The sequence below is a fragment of the Misgurnus anguillicaudatus genome, chromosome 16 (assembly GCF_027580225.2).
Source record: "Misgurnus anguillicaudatus chromosome 16, ASM2758022v2, whole genome shotgun sequence".
In the NCBI taxonomy this organism is placed as follows: domain Eukaryota; kingdom Metazoa; phylum Chordata; class Actinopteri; order Cypriniformes; family Cobitidae; genus Misgurnus; species Misgurnus anguillicaudatus.
Genome location: NC_073352.2, coordinates 26,855,086 through 26,868,670, shown reverse-complemented (window position 1 = coordinate 26,868,670; position 13,585 = coordinate 26,855,086). Strand labels below are relative to the sequence as shown.

General features: G+C 37.8%; 1 protein-coding gene across 6 annotated transcripts in view; it reads left to right on the top strand.

Moving 5' to 3' along the window:
- rapgef2b (Rap guanine nucleotide exchange factor 2b) overlaps positions 1 to 13,585 on the top strand; it is a 133,429-nt gene that overhangs the window by 1,752 nt on the left and 118,092 nt on the right. The gene's annotated exons all lie outside the window — the stretch shown is intronic.

Sequence of the window (13,585 nt, the reverse complement as noted above, 5' to 3'; positions counted from 1 at the left end):
CCCTAATCAAGTCAATAGCAAGTATTTTAGTTAAGGGGAACCTTCTGAAATCAAAATAAACCACACCTATGACATGCAATTGATAGTTGGAAATTTAAAACACTGCATGCCAAGCTAGTTTTACGACAGCGTTAATTATTTAACCTGCCTCTATAGAGAATGAAGCAGGCCGTTCTAATGAAGCTTGAAGCTCATTATGGCTAAACAGCAACAGCCCCTCCATTTAACATGCTGATGGAGGCTGACGAAATTAAATGAGCAAAACGTGCACCCGTTGGAATAGGTGATTTTTGGGAAATGGTGGAGGGTGTGCATTCTGCATCATTTGGGATATTATTTCTGTCAGAGGATGGGTCAAGAAGGTTATAAACAGGCTGATGGTACCTTGTGCTTTGACCTCTATCGGTCAGTAGATCAAAGAGCTGGAGGGCACTTATCTTATTGTTCTGAAAGGCTGGATCTTGTACATTCGGTAAATGAGAAAGCTAAATATATCTCGAGACAGTTATTTTCGATGCCCACAAACATGCTGTGAGAAGCTGGTCATCCCGGACCGATGGTTTCCTTCCGACAGCTTCCTTCCTTTCTTTCAAACAAAGAGGACGTGCATCACTAGACTGTCAGCGCTTGAGAAAGCTAAAAGCTTGATTGTAAACAAAAATCTTCCTGTACCCGGTTTCTTTGTTCTTCAGCTTTGTTTGGACACACATGCCAGTCAGTGAGCTGCAGGTGTCTTCTGATTTTTTTTAGGTGCACCCATCTGTCATATAACGAATGGGTGTCATATTGCAACCCAGAATCAAAAGACTCTGTAGGAAATCATATTTAGTACTTGGGTGATTCTCACGAAAACTTGGTTTTAAAAATGTCAAGCATGAAAATGTAAAAATTGCTTAAATTTACTTTTTTTCCCACTAGACATTGAAAAACAAAGTCTGGAGTAAATGGGAACATTAAAAACTTTTACTTATCATTTAACACTTTTTGTAACATAATTAAAAAAATTAGTCCTAAAAAATCTCATTACCGCAACAGTCAGAAAACATCAACACTGACATATTTTCAAAATGACATGACAAACCTGAAAGAACATAATTTGGAGATTCTGCACATGCATTTCAAATCAAAGTATTATGCTTCTATTAATTAAATTAACATTTAATAAGCATCTGTTGCGGCAATGATAATCAAAATGTCGTGTAAGCATTCTGACAAGACAATATTTCAAATTAACTGTAAAAAAATGATCTTACCTGGTAGCCATCTTGAAGTAACTGGTCCATGTGCTTGGTCACTCAAAATCAAACTTTATTAAAATTCTGTATGTGTGCTTAAACTGTTCTTAAAAAGTGTTGCGGAGGATGAGAACATCAGGCATGGACACATCATTTTCCTAATTTTTCTTCATTATTATTATACATGAATATTCAGTAAATATTTTTTCTGTCATCTAAAGTAGTCTAGCAAAACATCAATTTTTTGTGTTAATTTGATTAAATTACAACATAACGCATGTTCAAACACAGTCGGACACATTGCGGTAATGAGAATTTCAGCAGAAAATGAGATAAAATTTCCAATTATAAATTCTTATGTTGAAATCACACATTGTGCAAGGTAGACTAGAACACAGTATTGTGTTAATTCTGATGCTTTTTAATGTTACTATATTACACATTTTAAAGCTAAAATCATTAGTGCCGTGGTGTTTCAATGGTTTCGTGAGAATCACCCACTTATTGTACTGCTGATTAAAAAAAACACATTGTGTTTTTACTGTATGGCAGGTAATGAGGATCATTATTAAGAATACTCACAATGGCAGTGAACATTTGGGTGCATTTTGGTAAAAATAATTTGAAAGTAATTGTCATGAAAAAAAAGTCATAAAGCAGAACCAACTGATGCAGTTGATGGAGAAATGGCAAAAAAGCTCTTGTTGTGTATACAGGTTCGGCAGACATTAGAAAAGAGAGAACGGTATAACTTTTGGCATATTTTCTGGCAGCATTTTGAATAAATAGGCGGCCTGTACATGGTGATGTCACTGCGTGTGACGGACCTGTCAAATAAAAAAACTCCATGTAAACATGTTTATGGATTTGCATGTAAACAGGTTTCTATAATAAGATGATTTTTAATATCATTATTATTTTGTCCATAAACACACTCATTGCTGCATTTGTTGCAACCATGTCCTCAAAACACGCGTTTCCTATATTTCCCCATAGCAGTTTTCCTTTTCCAGCTGAGTGAAGTCACATGTTATCAATGGGAGTCATTGCCTTGACAGAAGCGGTTGGACACATACTGTACAAACACAGGCCTGAGCGAACAAAGACTGGTTTGAGTGACATTTCCCATCTCAGTTTACACAGAAAGAATAGACGGATTGACTAGAGTACATAAACAAATAATGACAACTGGCATGTTAATACCAGAACAAGTGTCAGAGCATTATTTTTGTTTGTCGTTGGCCTGAGAAATGTAAACTCGCTCTGCATGATAGCTGTAGAAATGTAAATTGTTGACTTAATTATAGTATGGCATTGGTATCTTGAGGTCTTTATCATTTGTAAACTTGTTAGTTTATTTTCATTGTAGCAAGGTCATTGAAGTTTATCGGGTGCCAAAGGTTTGTTAGCAGGCTACTGGGTTTATTTATTCAGACAAAAAAGATGAAGGATGCCTACTGGCTGAGGTTGGAATTTCACTAAGATTTGGAAGGCAAATTAAATGGTTTTTGGCCATTCCATTACAGTTATTGCTGGACCAACAGTTTATGACTGTGCATCCATTTGCCTTTTAGTCTGACAATCTAATACATGTCCAATAAAGTGGAGTGCAATATGGAAATGAACCAGTGGAAGTTTAGATGCACATCACACGCTTACAGTATTTTACTAACAACTTTCTCACAAGCTACAGTTAGTCGCATTGCTATGGTATGACTGTGTTTAGTCTTGGGGTAAAATAAGTGATTTAAATACAAAAGTAATGATTGCCTGCCCATGTCTCGTCAGTTTTTTTTATCTTGTGTCAGAGGAGAGCTCATCTTCATCCTCGTTTTCAACAGATCACTTTGATCTGCTGTTTCTGTTCTCTGAACCATTTGTTAGCATCTCTCCCTGTGATCTTCAATAGATGAAACCGCTCGCTCTGAAGCTACATCCGAAGTGCACAGGGATTTCTGAAGCATGATCTCTTTTTCGTAATTCATGATGCTGTTCACGCTTTAATTAGCGAGGCTTGCTAAGGGGCCGATCACACCAAACGCGTTTATGGCAGTTGCAGGCGCTTTTTTTGAATGATTTTCTATGGGCAGTGAGCATTATGCATTCCTTTTTTTGCCGCCTGCCGCAGCACGAACGGTAAGAGTGGAAAAGCTCCCGACGTCATTTGCGTCTTTTCATTGTCTAATCGAATGAGGGAATAGGCGGGCCTAATGTTGTGGTGACAGAAGTTTACAGTTGTTTGGAACAACCAGAATGCACTCACTTACTCTCTTACTGTGGGTTCACACCAGACGCGAGTTCATCGATTTGCACGAGTAAACTACATACAAAGTCAATGCAAAGACGCGATCAGACGCAATGCGAATGACGTGATATGGGCGGCGCGTTTCCTGCGAAAACATGCGCTATTCGCCCAAGTTGAAATCTTCACCTCGAGCGAAAAATTCACATGACACGAAGTTAATTCCTGTGAGTAATCTAGAGCGAGTAACGTGATGCGCCGCGTTTGGTGTGTACGTAGCATCATCATTCTGCATGTTTATGCACATCTAACCATTGAGCAAGCGCCCTTTTTAAAGTTTCTGCTAATATGAACGTTAACAGAAACAGCGCGCTAATGCTTCAATATTTGATTGACAGGACAGCTGCCTAGCAATATAAAAAGGCGCGCTGAACCTGCTTACGTCACAAGTTATTTTTTGGACCCAACATCCAATAGGAAAATTCAACTGCAGTAGCCATCGTTCAACCTGAAGAGGGCAGCACTCAGACGTTTTTACAACATATATTGTAGTATTGAAACACTTTTTATCCAAATGTCAAAAAACGTACTAAAATCGATGAACGGCACTAATAAATCATCATTCTTACAGATCATTAACTAAAAAAAGTTGGTTTAGGGTTTAGTTACTCTTTAATTGATAATCTTTATTATTTGAAGGTTGTTGGTTTTGTTGGGTAAAACAAAGCAGTAGGGCTGTCAATTGTGCTCTATTATCCCATTCGAATTTTATTCATTATTTTTTTTTTATATTCGATTTATAATCGATTATTTAATGCTCAAGTTTGACTTATTAATATTTACTATGTATCTATCTTCACACATTGTAAAAACGGGCTTATGCATTGCCAATGCCACTATGAGCTCGTATAGTTGACTTGTTTTAAATTATGTTCACTAGAAGACTTTGCAGTATTATTAATAAACATGTAATTATTTAATAACAGGTGATAGCTTTCTTGCTAATTAATGATTAAGCTTAGACACAAAATTAACAAAGTTGTCAACTTTAATGAACAATTTCATTGTCAACGCAGTTCTCTTTGTTCTCGTATGAGGGCTGCGTAGATCGCATCATTAGTTATACAATACACACAGCACACACATCCCCTTGCCTCCAATTTCACTATTCTTTTTTCATTAAAACACACCTTAGAAGTGCGATCTTGAACAAGTATTTTGTCACTGGTCGAAAAGACAAATTTATCCAAACAAATTAGCATTAAAGACATTCCTAGAACTCCGTTCTCGTCTTCCTCATAACCTTACTCCGCAATCGCTATCAGCTCCGCTTTCCCTTTCTCACGTACCTCCTGCTGCTGGTTTCGTTTCAAATGAATTAGCCGATGGAAACGCGGGTCGAGGTAGTTAGCGGTATTTTACAGCGCAAATGTGTTGGATAGTGAACACATAAAAAAATATATTTTTAAATAAAAAATTTTTTTAAATCCCATTCGAATAGCAGTTTAAACATTCGATTAGTATTCCTTTTTTTAATATTCGAATTATATTCGATTACTGAAATTCGTTTCAACAGCCCTACAAAGCAGTGTCATTTGAGAAGGGTCAGGACTGTCAGGTCAGTGTGTGCTACCTTTTACAGACATGTAAGAGCAATCTGTGGGCTCTGATGGTCATGCATGGCATTGTTTTATGGGTTGTACAATCTTATAAATAAAGGTGCTTCATGATGCCATAGAAGAATCATTTTTGAATGTATTGCTCCATAAAGGACATTCAACATCTGAAACACCTTTCTGTTTCACAAAGTAGTGAAAAAAGGTTATTCAGATTATAAAAAGTATGAAAGACAACCATAGCGGTCTGATGAACAAAGAGTTCAGACAGTGCAAAATTCAGAAGCAGTAGAGAAATGTCAAGGCTGAAATGTTAGCGCATGTGAATACCTTTCTCCAACAAAGAAGAACAAATATATGATTTCTAATAGTAAAAACGGTCAGATTTAAATGTTTGTTTTTATCCAAGGCAAGTAAATTGAAATCTAGTTTTATGATTTTGTTAAATTCATTTAGCTTTATTCTTAACAATTTAACCTGGCTCTCCCCATAAACATAGCCCAGGGTTTCCCACAGGTCCTTGAAATCCTTAAAAGTTTGTGAACCTGGGCGAAAAAATTCAAGGCCCTGAGAAGTTTTTGAAAATATACATACAAAGATACAGGTCATTGAAAGTGCTTTAATCTCTTTTATGCAAAAGTTTTCTGGAAAAAAAATCCATATTATTCCCTGTGTAGTGTAAGATAATACATACAATTCTAGACTTTTTAAGCACACGTGCTACTTTACACGTTTACTTTAAATGCTTATAGCTTCTGTATGCGAATGTTGATTCATACCAAAATGCTTTTTTGCATAGTTTTGTTTGACAGATTAAAACGTCTCTGGTTACGTATGTAACTGTTGTTCCCTGAAAAGGGAACGAGACGCTGCGTCTCCCTTGCCACACTTCCTGCGTCCCTGTTAAGTCGTCTTTGGCAATATTTCAGATAGCAATATACTTCCTGGCTCCTGCGTCATCCTGTCTTTGTCGTTAAGCCTCACCATTGGTTGAATTTGATATAAACATTCAGACACACTTACCCCTGAAGGCGTCCCCAAAGTGTCACTGCAGTGACGCAACATGAGTTCCCTCGAAAAGGGAACTGTAACAATGTATCTTAAAAGCTGAAATGATGTAACCTTGCTCTTTCTTGAAATGTGTCCCCATTTAGTCCTTGAATTGGAGGTATTGGACCTGAAAAGTTCTCGAAAAGTCCTTGAATTTGAAGTTAACTAAGGTGTGGGAACCCTGATAGCCATAAAAACCGGCTTGGCGTTTAAAAGAAAACGGAAAGCATAAAGATACATAATCTGTTTATTGAAACATAGGCTCTCTGTTGTGGGTAGAAGTGGCCTGAAAGCATGTGATTTTAGGCTTGCTCCTTTGAATTAAATCCTGATGTTAAGTATTAGGGTGGAAACTACAAAACTGGTCTGAGATCAGTGATTAGAGTTTCCACAGATACTGTAGTAATCCACTCTGCTCTTTACCATTTAGCATCTGTAAATGTAGAACAGAGCATTAACTGATTAATTACCTGCGGTGGGTTAAGGATTGTTTACAAAAGCTTCTTTCATTCAGTATGTAGGCCAGTGTCCACAAACACCGTATTCAGTCCGGGGAACTTTTCCAAGTTGTTGTTCATGTGATTGATTCTTTTTATACAACTATAAGATGTTGTTTAAGTGAGCCTATGGTGAGCCTTTATCCAGGCGGTATTTTGCCGAGTCTACTTGGCTATGAGAAGGAGCAGATCAGACACATGAGCCCAGTATTGTATTTCTCCTCTATCATGAACAATGGCACATCGCCAGTAAGAAAGCGCTACTGGTGAGGTCATATTCCCATAATTCTTTATGGCTCCATAGACTTGTTTATTGCTTCAGCAGTGATTTTACGATGGCACGGATTTAGGCTAGGTGATGCCCTGGCTGACTGCTCATAAATATGCAAAAATTTCAGTTTCTTTGCTCTTAACTGCTTTATAAAGGCATGTTCAGACTAAAAACGATAGTTAACAAGATTTTGAGCATTATATTAGCAATAGCTTTGCACAGTAGCTTTCTGTTTTAAAACATAAGGCATACAATTTCGAAGATTTTCATTGACTGTCAGTTTTTATTATATTGGGATTTTCCAATCATTTTTAAAAGCATATTGCAGATTGCTGTTTGTGGATGTAAAAACTGTAATGCAATTCAAATGCAAGTGCAAACCGTTTGTCTTTTTTTAAATGTACTAAGCAAAAATTCAAATGAAAAGCAAAGTCCATTTACAGTTGTATTTCCCATGTCTTACGGGTTATGACCCTTTTGAGAAACGCTTTGGGAAACGTCGGGCCGAGTACCAAAACATGCTTGTAGACAATGCGCACAACCGGCGCAACGTCATGGAATGTCTCTGAACGGGTTCACGCCCACTTTTGGGGGAAAACAAACTAGACCTTCCATTGACTTCCATTCAAAATAGCGGAACAAAGCAACGTTTCGTACACAGCTGACAGGCGTAAATAACTTAAGAAATCCCTCAGATTAAACATGTTGAGTAATTATCATGCCACCATGGCTGCCATAGAGCGCGAAAGAAACATCAACACATTCAACTTGATCAACATAAAAACATGTCCCCCTCATTCCCCCAGCGCCAAACCTGTATGACAACGCTGCCTATTGGCCAGAAGTGTCTTACCCGGACATTTACTCGTACCTCATCGAGTCAACAGGGAAGCAAGTGAATGATTTTACTTCGTATTTGAAAGTTACTTTGTATTTATATATTATGTCTTTATATTTAGAGTTCTGAGTGCACTTTTCCGTCCAGCCATACAACTAGCCTAAGTGATTTTCCAGCAATCACTGGATAGCGTTGTTACACAAATTTGAAGCCGGGAAAATGAAAGGGACACGCTTTTATATTGACCAATTTAAATGTGTCAATGTATCTTTCATGCTCTATGGCAGGCAGGGTGGACAGAATTACTCAACATGTCTAATCCGAGTGATTTCATAAGTTATTTACGCCTACCGGCTGTGTACAAACGTTGCTTTGTTCCGCTTTTTTTATGGAAGTCTATGAGAAGTCTAGTTTGTTTTCCCCCAAAAAGGGGCAGTGACAATTTACAGTCAAGTTCCCGGATGTGCCGGTAGTCCGTATCAGCAGTAAGGGGCGTGTCTACTAACTGACACCTTTGCCTGGGTTGCGTTTTTGTGGGGCGGGTCTATCAAAAGATGGTCCAGATTCTTTTGGGGTAGGGACGTGTTTGTTTAGGTGAATTCAAATGTCAACATTGTCTTTTAGAGATTGTGCTCGCCTTTTAATATTATTGTATGAATATATGCAATGATTCGTTTTCCTTCCGAACTGATATTAGTATTGAAGATGCTGGGGAACCCTTTTAATCTTTCTCAATTTTTTTTCTTTTGACTGAATTGATTTCCTTCACTATGAATTTGACTGATATCAGACTAGTCAACTTTCATGTGTTGAGAGTCCCAGCACAACAGTGGCAAAGCGGTGATGCTTACTAATCCAAACTAATGTAATTCCTGCTGAAATCCATTGACAGTTTGACTTTTGTTTCACACCGATGGATGAGCTTTGTTGTCCCTTGGGTGAGCGTTGACCCGGGTTGAACTTCTGCATGGATTCCCTTTGCCCGTCTGCCAGTATCAAGATTAAAACAGCCATTCTTCCCAAGTGATTTTTTTTAAATCAGTGAGATTACACCTCATTCCAGCTCAGTCTCTCTCAACCCCACTTTGTCTCTATCAGTTGAGGTAATGTTGACTTTAGTTCACCTTATGGATGCTGATAGCAGAATGTGATTTTTAACTTTTAAAAAGCCAGCAAAATGTTAACCTTAAAGCGATGAGGTGATTGTCAGCAAATGAGAGCATAGTTGTTTGCGTCATACGCTTGACATGAAGATCATGTATTATATGTGATTTTCTGTAATGCTCTTTGACCTCTGTTAAAAGCTTTGTCTCTAATGGGAATCAACCCACCCAATCATCTCATCCTAAGGGGTTAAGTGTTCGGCACCATATTATCATGACGCTATCATTACAGCTCATGCAATGAGATCCCGAGTAACGTTTTATCCGAAATAAAATGAAGATATGAAGCGGGCAAACGATTGGATTAAGTAGTCCAGTTCCGATTAGATTTCAGAATTTTATACATTATTTATTGAATGCATTGTAGTCCTATAATTAACACCAGACCAGTCTCATAGAGAATGACACGTGGTCTGGGAACCACATGCTCATTTTCTCGTATTTGAGGCGTGGTTACGAATGCCCAGAGCCATTTATGTCTATCAAATGCGTCTGTATGTAGCTCATAGCCAATCGTTTCAATTATACCAGATGACGTATGTAGAGCGACATAAATTCAAGTGTCAACAACTTTTATCGGTACGTGTGCACACAGCTGAGAGCTATGCAACTAAACCGGTAGCTGTATATTGTTTAATAAAAACCACTTCCCATTTATAAGTTAAATAAACTTTGTCGACGACGATGCCTAGCAGGTTGGTCTTATAAAACTCTGTGGCTATTATGTCTTGCCATATCCAAACATCCTTCTTCGATATGAAATTGTTTAACACGAAAGTTGCTCTTTTTTTAAATAAACTTGCGTTCAACACTACTTCGAAGAACACTATCTAAGGCTGCATCGAAAAATAACTTTGTGTCTGCTGCTGTGCTGTATAAATAAAACTGCTTCGGTGTGTCGCATAGACGTCGTCATCACCTTAACCGTCATGCCCCCTCCCCGTTCTGTGATTGATTACCTATTTCATGGGAAAAATGGTCCATACTTTTCATGCTAGACTTGCGGCGTGAATAAATTTGCGCGCAAGGCAGCATGGGGAAACCCAGGCTAGGAGTTGCAGACTTCGCCTAACAAATTATTCACAACACAGCAGGGCCATCGTACGTCATTGTGAACTTTTTGGCCAAATTGTGCAGCACAAATTTTACATAATTCTTTTTTGTGTGATGGGTTTTATTTTCGTCCTTTTATTACACAGCTGATTGGGACTGTTAAAGGATTAGTCCATTTTCTTAAAAGAAAAATCCAGATAATTTTCTCACCACCATGTCATCCAAAATGTTGATGTCTTTCTTTGTTCAGTCGAGAAGAAATTATTGTGTTTTTTGAGGAAAACATTGCAGAATTTTTCTAATTTTAATGGACTTTAATAGAACCCAACATTTAATACTTAACTCAACACTTAACAGTTTTTTTCAACGGAGTTTCAAAGGACTATAAACAATCCCAAACGAGGCATAAGGGTCTTATCTAGCGAAACGATTGTCATTTTTGACAATAAAAATAACAAATATACACTTTTAAAGCACAACTTCTCGTCGTGTAGATCCGGTCGTGATGCGCCAGCTGACCCCACTACGTCACCACAATACGTCATGACGTCAAGAGGTCACAGAGGACGAACGCGAAACTCCGCCCCAGTGTTTACAAGCGTCTTGAAAGAGGACCGTTCCTACGTTGTTGTATGTCAACTGATACTAATTAATGTCTTTGTGTCAGTTTATTGTTTAAAATGGTCCGCAAATGTGCGTTTTATAAATGTAACACGTGACCTCCCTACGTCACTACGCATTTACGTTAGGTCGTGCTGGACCGGACCTTGACGAAAAGTTGTGGTTTAAAAGTATATATTTTTTATTTTGACAATCGTTTCGCTAGATAAGACCCTTATGCCTCGTTTGGGATCGTTTATAGTCATTTGAAACTCCGTTGAAAAAAACTGTTAAGTGTTGAGTTAAGTATTAAATGTTGGGTTCTATTAAAGTCCATTAAAATTAGAAAAATTCTGCAATGTTTTCTTCAAAAAACATAATTTCTTCTGGACTGAACAAAGAAAGACATCAACATTTTGGATGACATGGTGGTGAGTAAATTATCTGGATTTTTCTTTTAAGAAAATGGAATATTCCTTTAAAAATGTATAGTCATGTCTTATCTTTTAATATGTTTATGATGCTGAAAGTGTTGTACACCAGATCAAACGGCTTATTTATTTCACTGCCAGCAATGCAGCTTATTAGAAAATGTGACTTTTTAAAATGAGACTTTCAAATCAGACTCACTTCAGTCTCTATTCCTGTGTTTTCCATCGTTCCAACAAATCCATCTTAATATGAGAACAGACAGTTGAGTGTCTCAGATGATGAATTAATCTCGTTTTTTGGCTTGCGGCAGCACCCTACTTGGACAGATTCATCTTTGCATCTTTATTTCTATGTACTAAATTTGTTCTCTCAGATCTTGTTTGTTCAGCTTTGCCCTGTCAAACTAAGCACTATTGTGTGACTATTCTGGTCCTAATCCCTTGTGTCTAATAAAACCAATTAGCTTAAGCTCGTCTTCACTGATCGGTAGAAAGCTTTGAACTATAAAAGAACAGGAAAGCACCTATGTTGCCCCCATTACAGACCTCCGCTGTGTAGAGGTAACCCAGATTGTCTTGACAATAGCAGCTCACAATTGGCCATAAAGTGGCAAGGTCCACTGCGAACAATTCAGACTCATTCTTTTTTATTTGCCTGCAAAGCTCTTTTAATCCCAAGTCCGTCTTTTTTATAGCAAGAGATATAAATCCCTAAATGGGTTTATGATGTGATTAGGTCATTTTATTTAAAGCAGTAGCATCAGCTGTTTAAAGTTGATGTTATTATGTCACTTTACTGTATCATGTAACACATTTGATTACCAGCTTCTGCACCTGGCCGTGATACGTGGGTGTCCAAACGCAGTTGTTAATTCGTACGCCTTTGTGTTGAGAGCATATTGTGTATTGGCATAATCACCAGTGATGTTTAATGGATTGCTGTTATAATGTGCATCAGTGTCAGTTTAGCATTATGCTGATGAGAGCGGCGTTTGATTGTAGTAGAAGGGAAAAATGACAGTCATTCATCAAGACACGGACCCCATACGGACCTTTGTGCGGTCTCAGTACAGTAGATCCCTGTTGAAATCTGCTCTAGTCTGTCACAAGCGATCAGCATTACTGTAATTATTTACTTCACTAGGGTTTGTTCAGTAGGAAGTATAAAATGAGGCTAGTTTAAGTAGTGTGACTTCATTCAAGGCAGTCACATTATTAATGAAGTCCCATTGATTCATGGCTCACTGCAGGGACTTGTCACAATCAGGCATGAATACTGAACTGAAAAGAAAGTATGGTTGAAGAAAACTTGATGGGGGGGGGGGGGGCGTGATGAAGCACCAGAATACTAAAAGTAAATTAAAGACAACTGTTCAGCCATATCAAATGTTCTCATCATTTGCTTATTAGCATGTTGTTGCAAACCCATATGACTGACTTTCTTTTACTGGAGTACAAAAGCTGAAGCACAATGTTTTTACTTTTCATTCCCATACAATAGATCCATTATGCTTTTTTAGTTCTTTCATCCTTTTGGAACTTGACAGCTCCTGTTCACACCATATGTGAAAAATAGGAGCTTGAGCATGCTTCACAATTCTTGTGTTTGTACTGAAGTCAGTCATATGAGCTTGGAATGATAATAAAGGGGCTGGCCCAAATGACAGAATTTTATAATTTATATTATACCACAAGCCTGTTGAATTCTTTATTCTGATTGGTTGACATCCATGGGTGTTGATTATTAATCTGTAAAACACACACCTGACCTGTCAAATGTCTTAAAATAACCACCAGAGCGATGTTTGTGGTAAACATGGTATAAGCGGAATAATTAGAATGGGATTGGAATGAATCCATTGGAATGAAATCATTCTGATTGATAAATCCTACCACATATACCACCTATTGATAAACCCCACCACAGGTTTATCAATGCCATTAAAGTATTATTTTGTTTTTGTTTGTTTGTTAATCACGAAATACAAAGTAGATGTCCTGAGTCCAAACACAGCGAGGCCAGTTCTAAGTCATTGCATATGCCCCACACTCCAGTCCAGTAGGTGGCAGTAATGCACCTTTAAGTGGGTTTGCCAACCACCATTATAAAAGAGAAGAAGATGCCCAGAGCGTCCCAGTTTTAGTTATCAACTCGATCACAATACATGTCCTTTTGAGCCGATTACAAAAGGTATAAACCACCTCTTTCAACCAATTCAATTTTTTATGGGTTTGGCTCTTTTTATTTCGTTTGAACATTTAAACCAATTACAATTGTCCATGTTAACGCAGCTATTGACTCCGGTCCTTTGAATTATGTAAGGAATAATTGACGACGGGCCGTTGAATTATAAGAAAAGAATGCACACCCAAGGTGGTTATTACACCTTGCAGTATAGGTGGTGCATTATTTTCGATTAATTCAAAAGACCAAAATCAATTATTCCGCAGTTTACAGAAAAATAATCAGCACCCACGGAACGTTTCTCAGCCAATCAGAATAAAGCATTCAACACCCCCAAGGTATAATTAAAAATAACGCACACCTGCCGTGTAACTCCATTTTGGGCCACATTACCACCTTGGGTG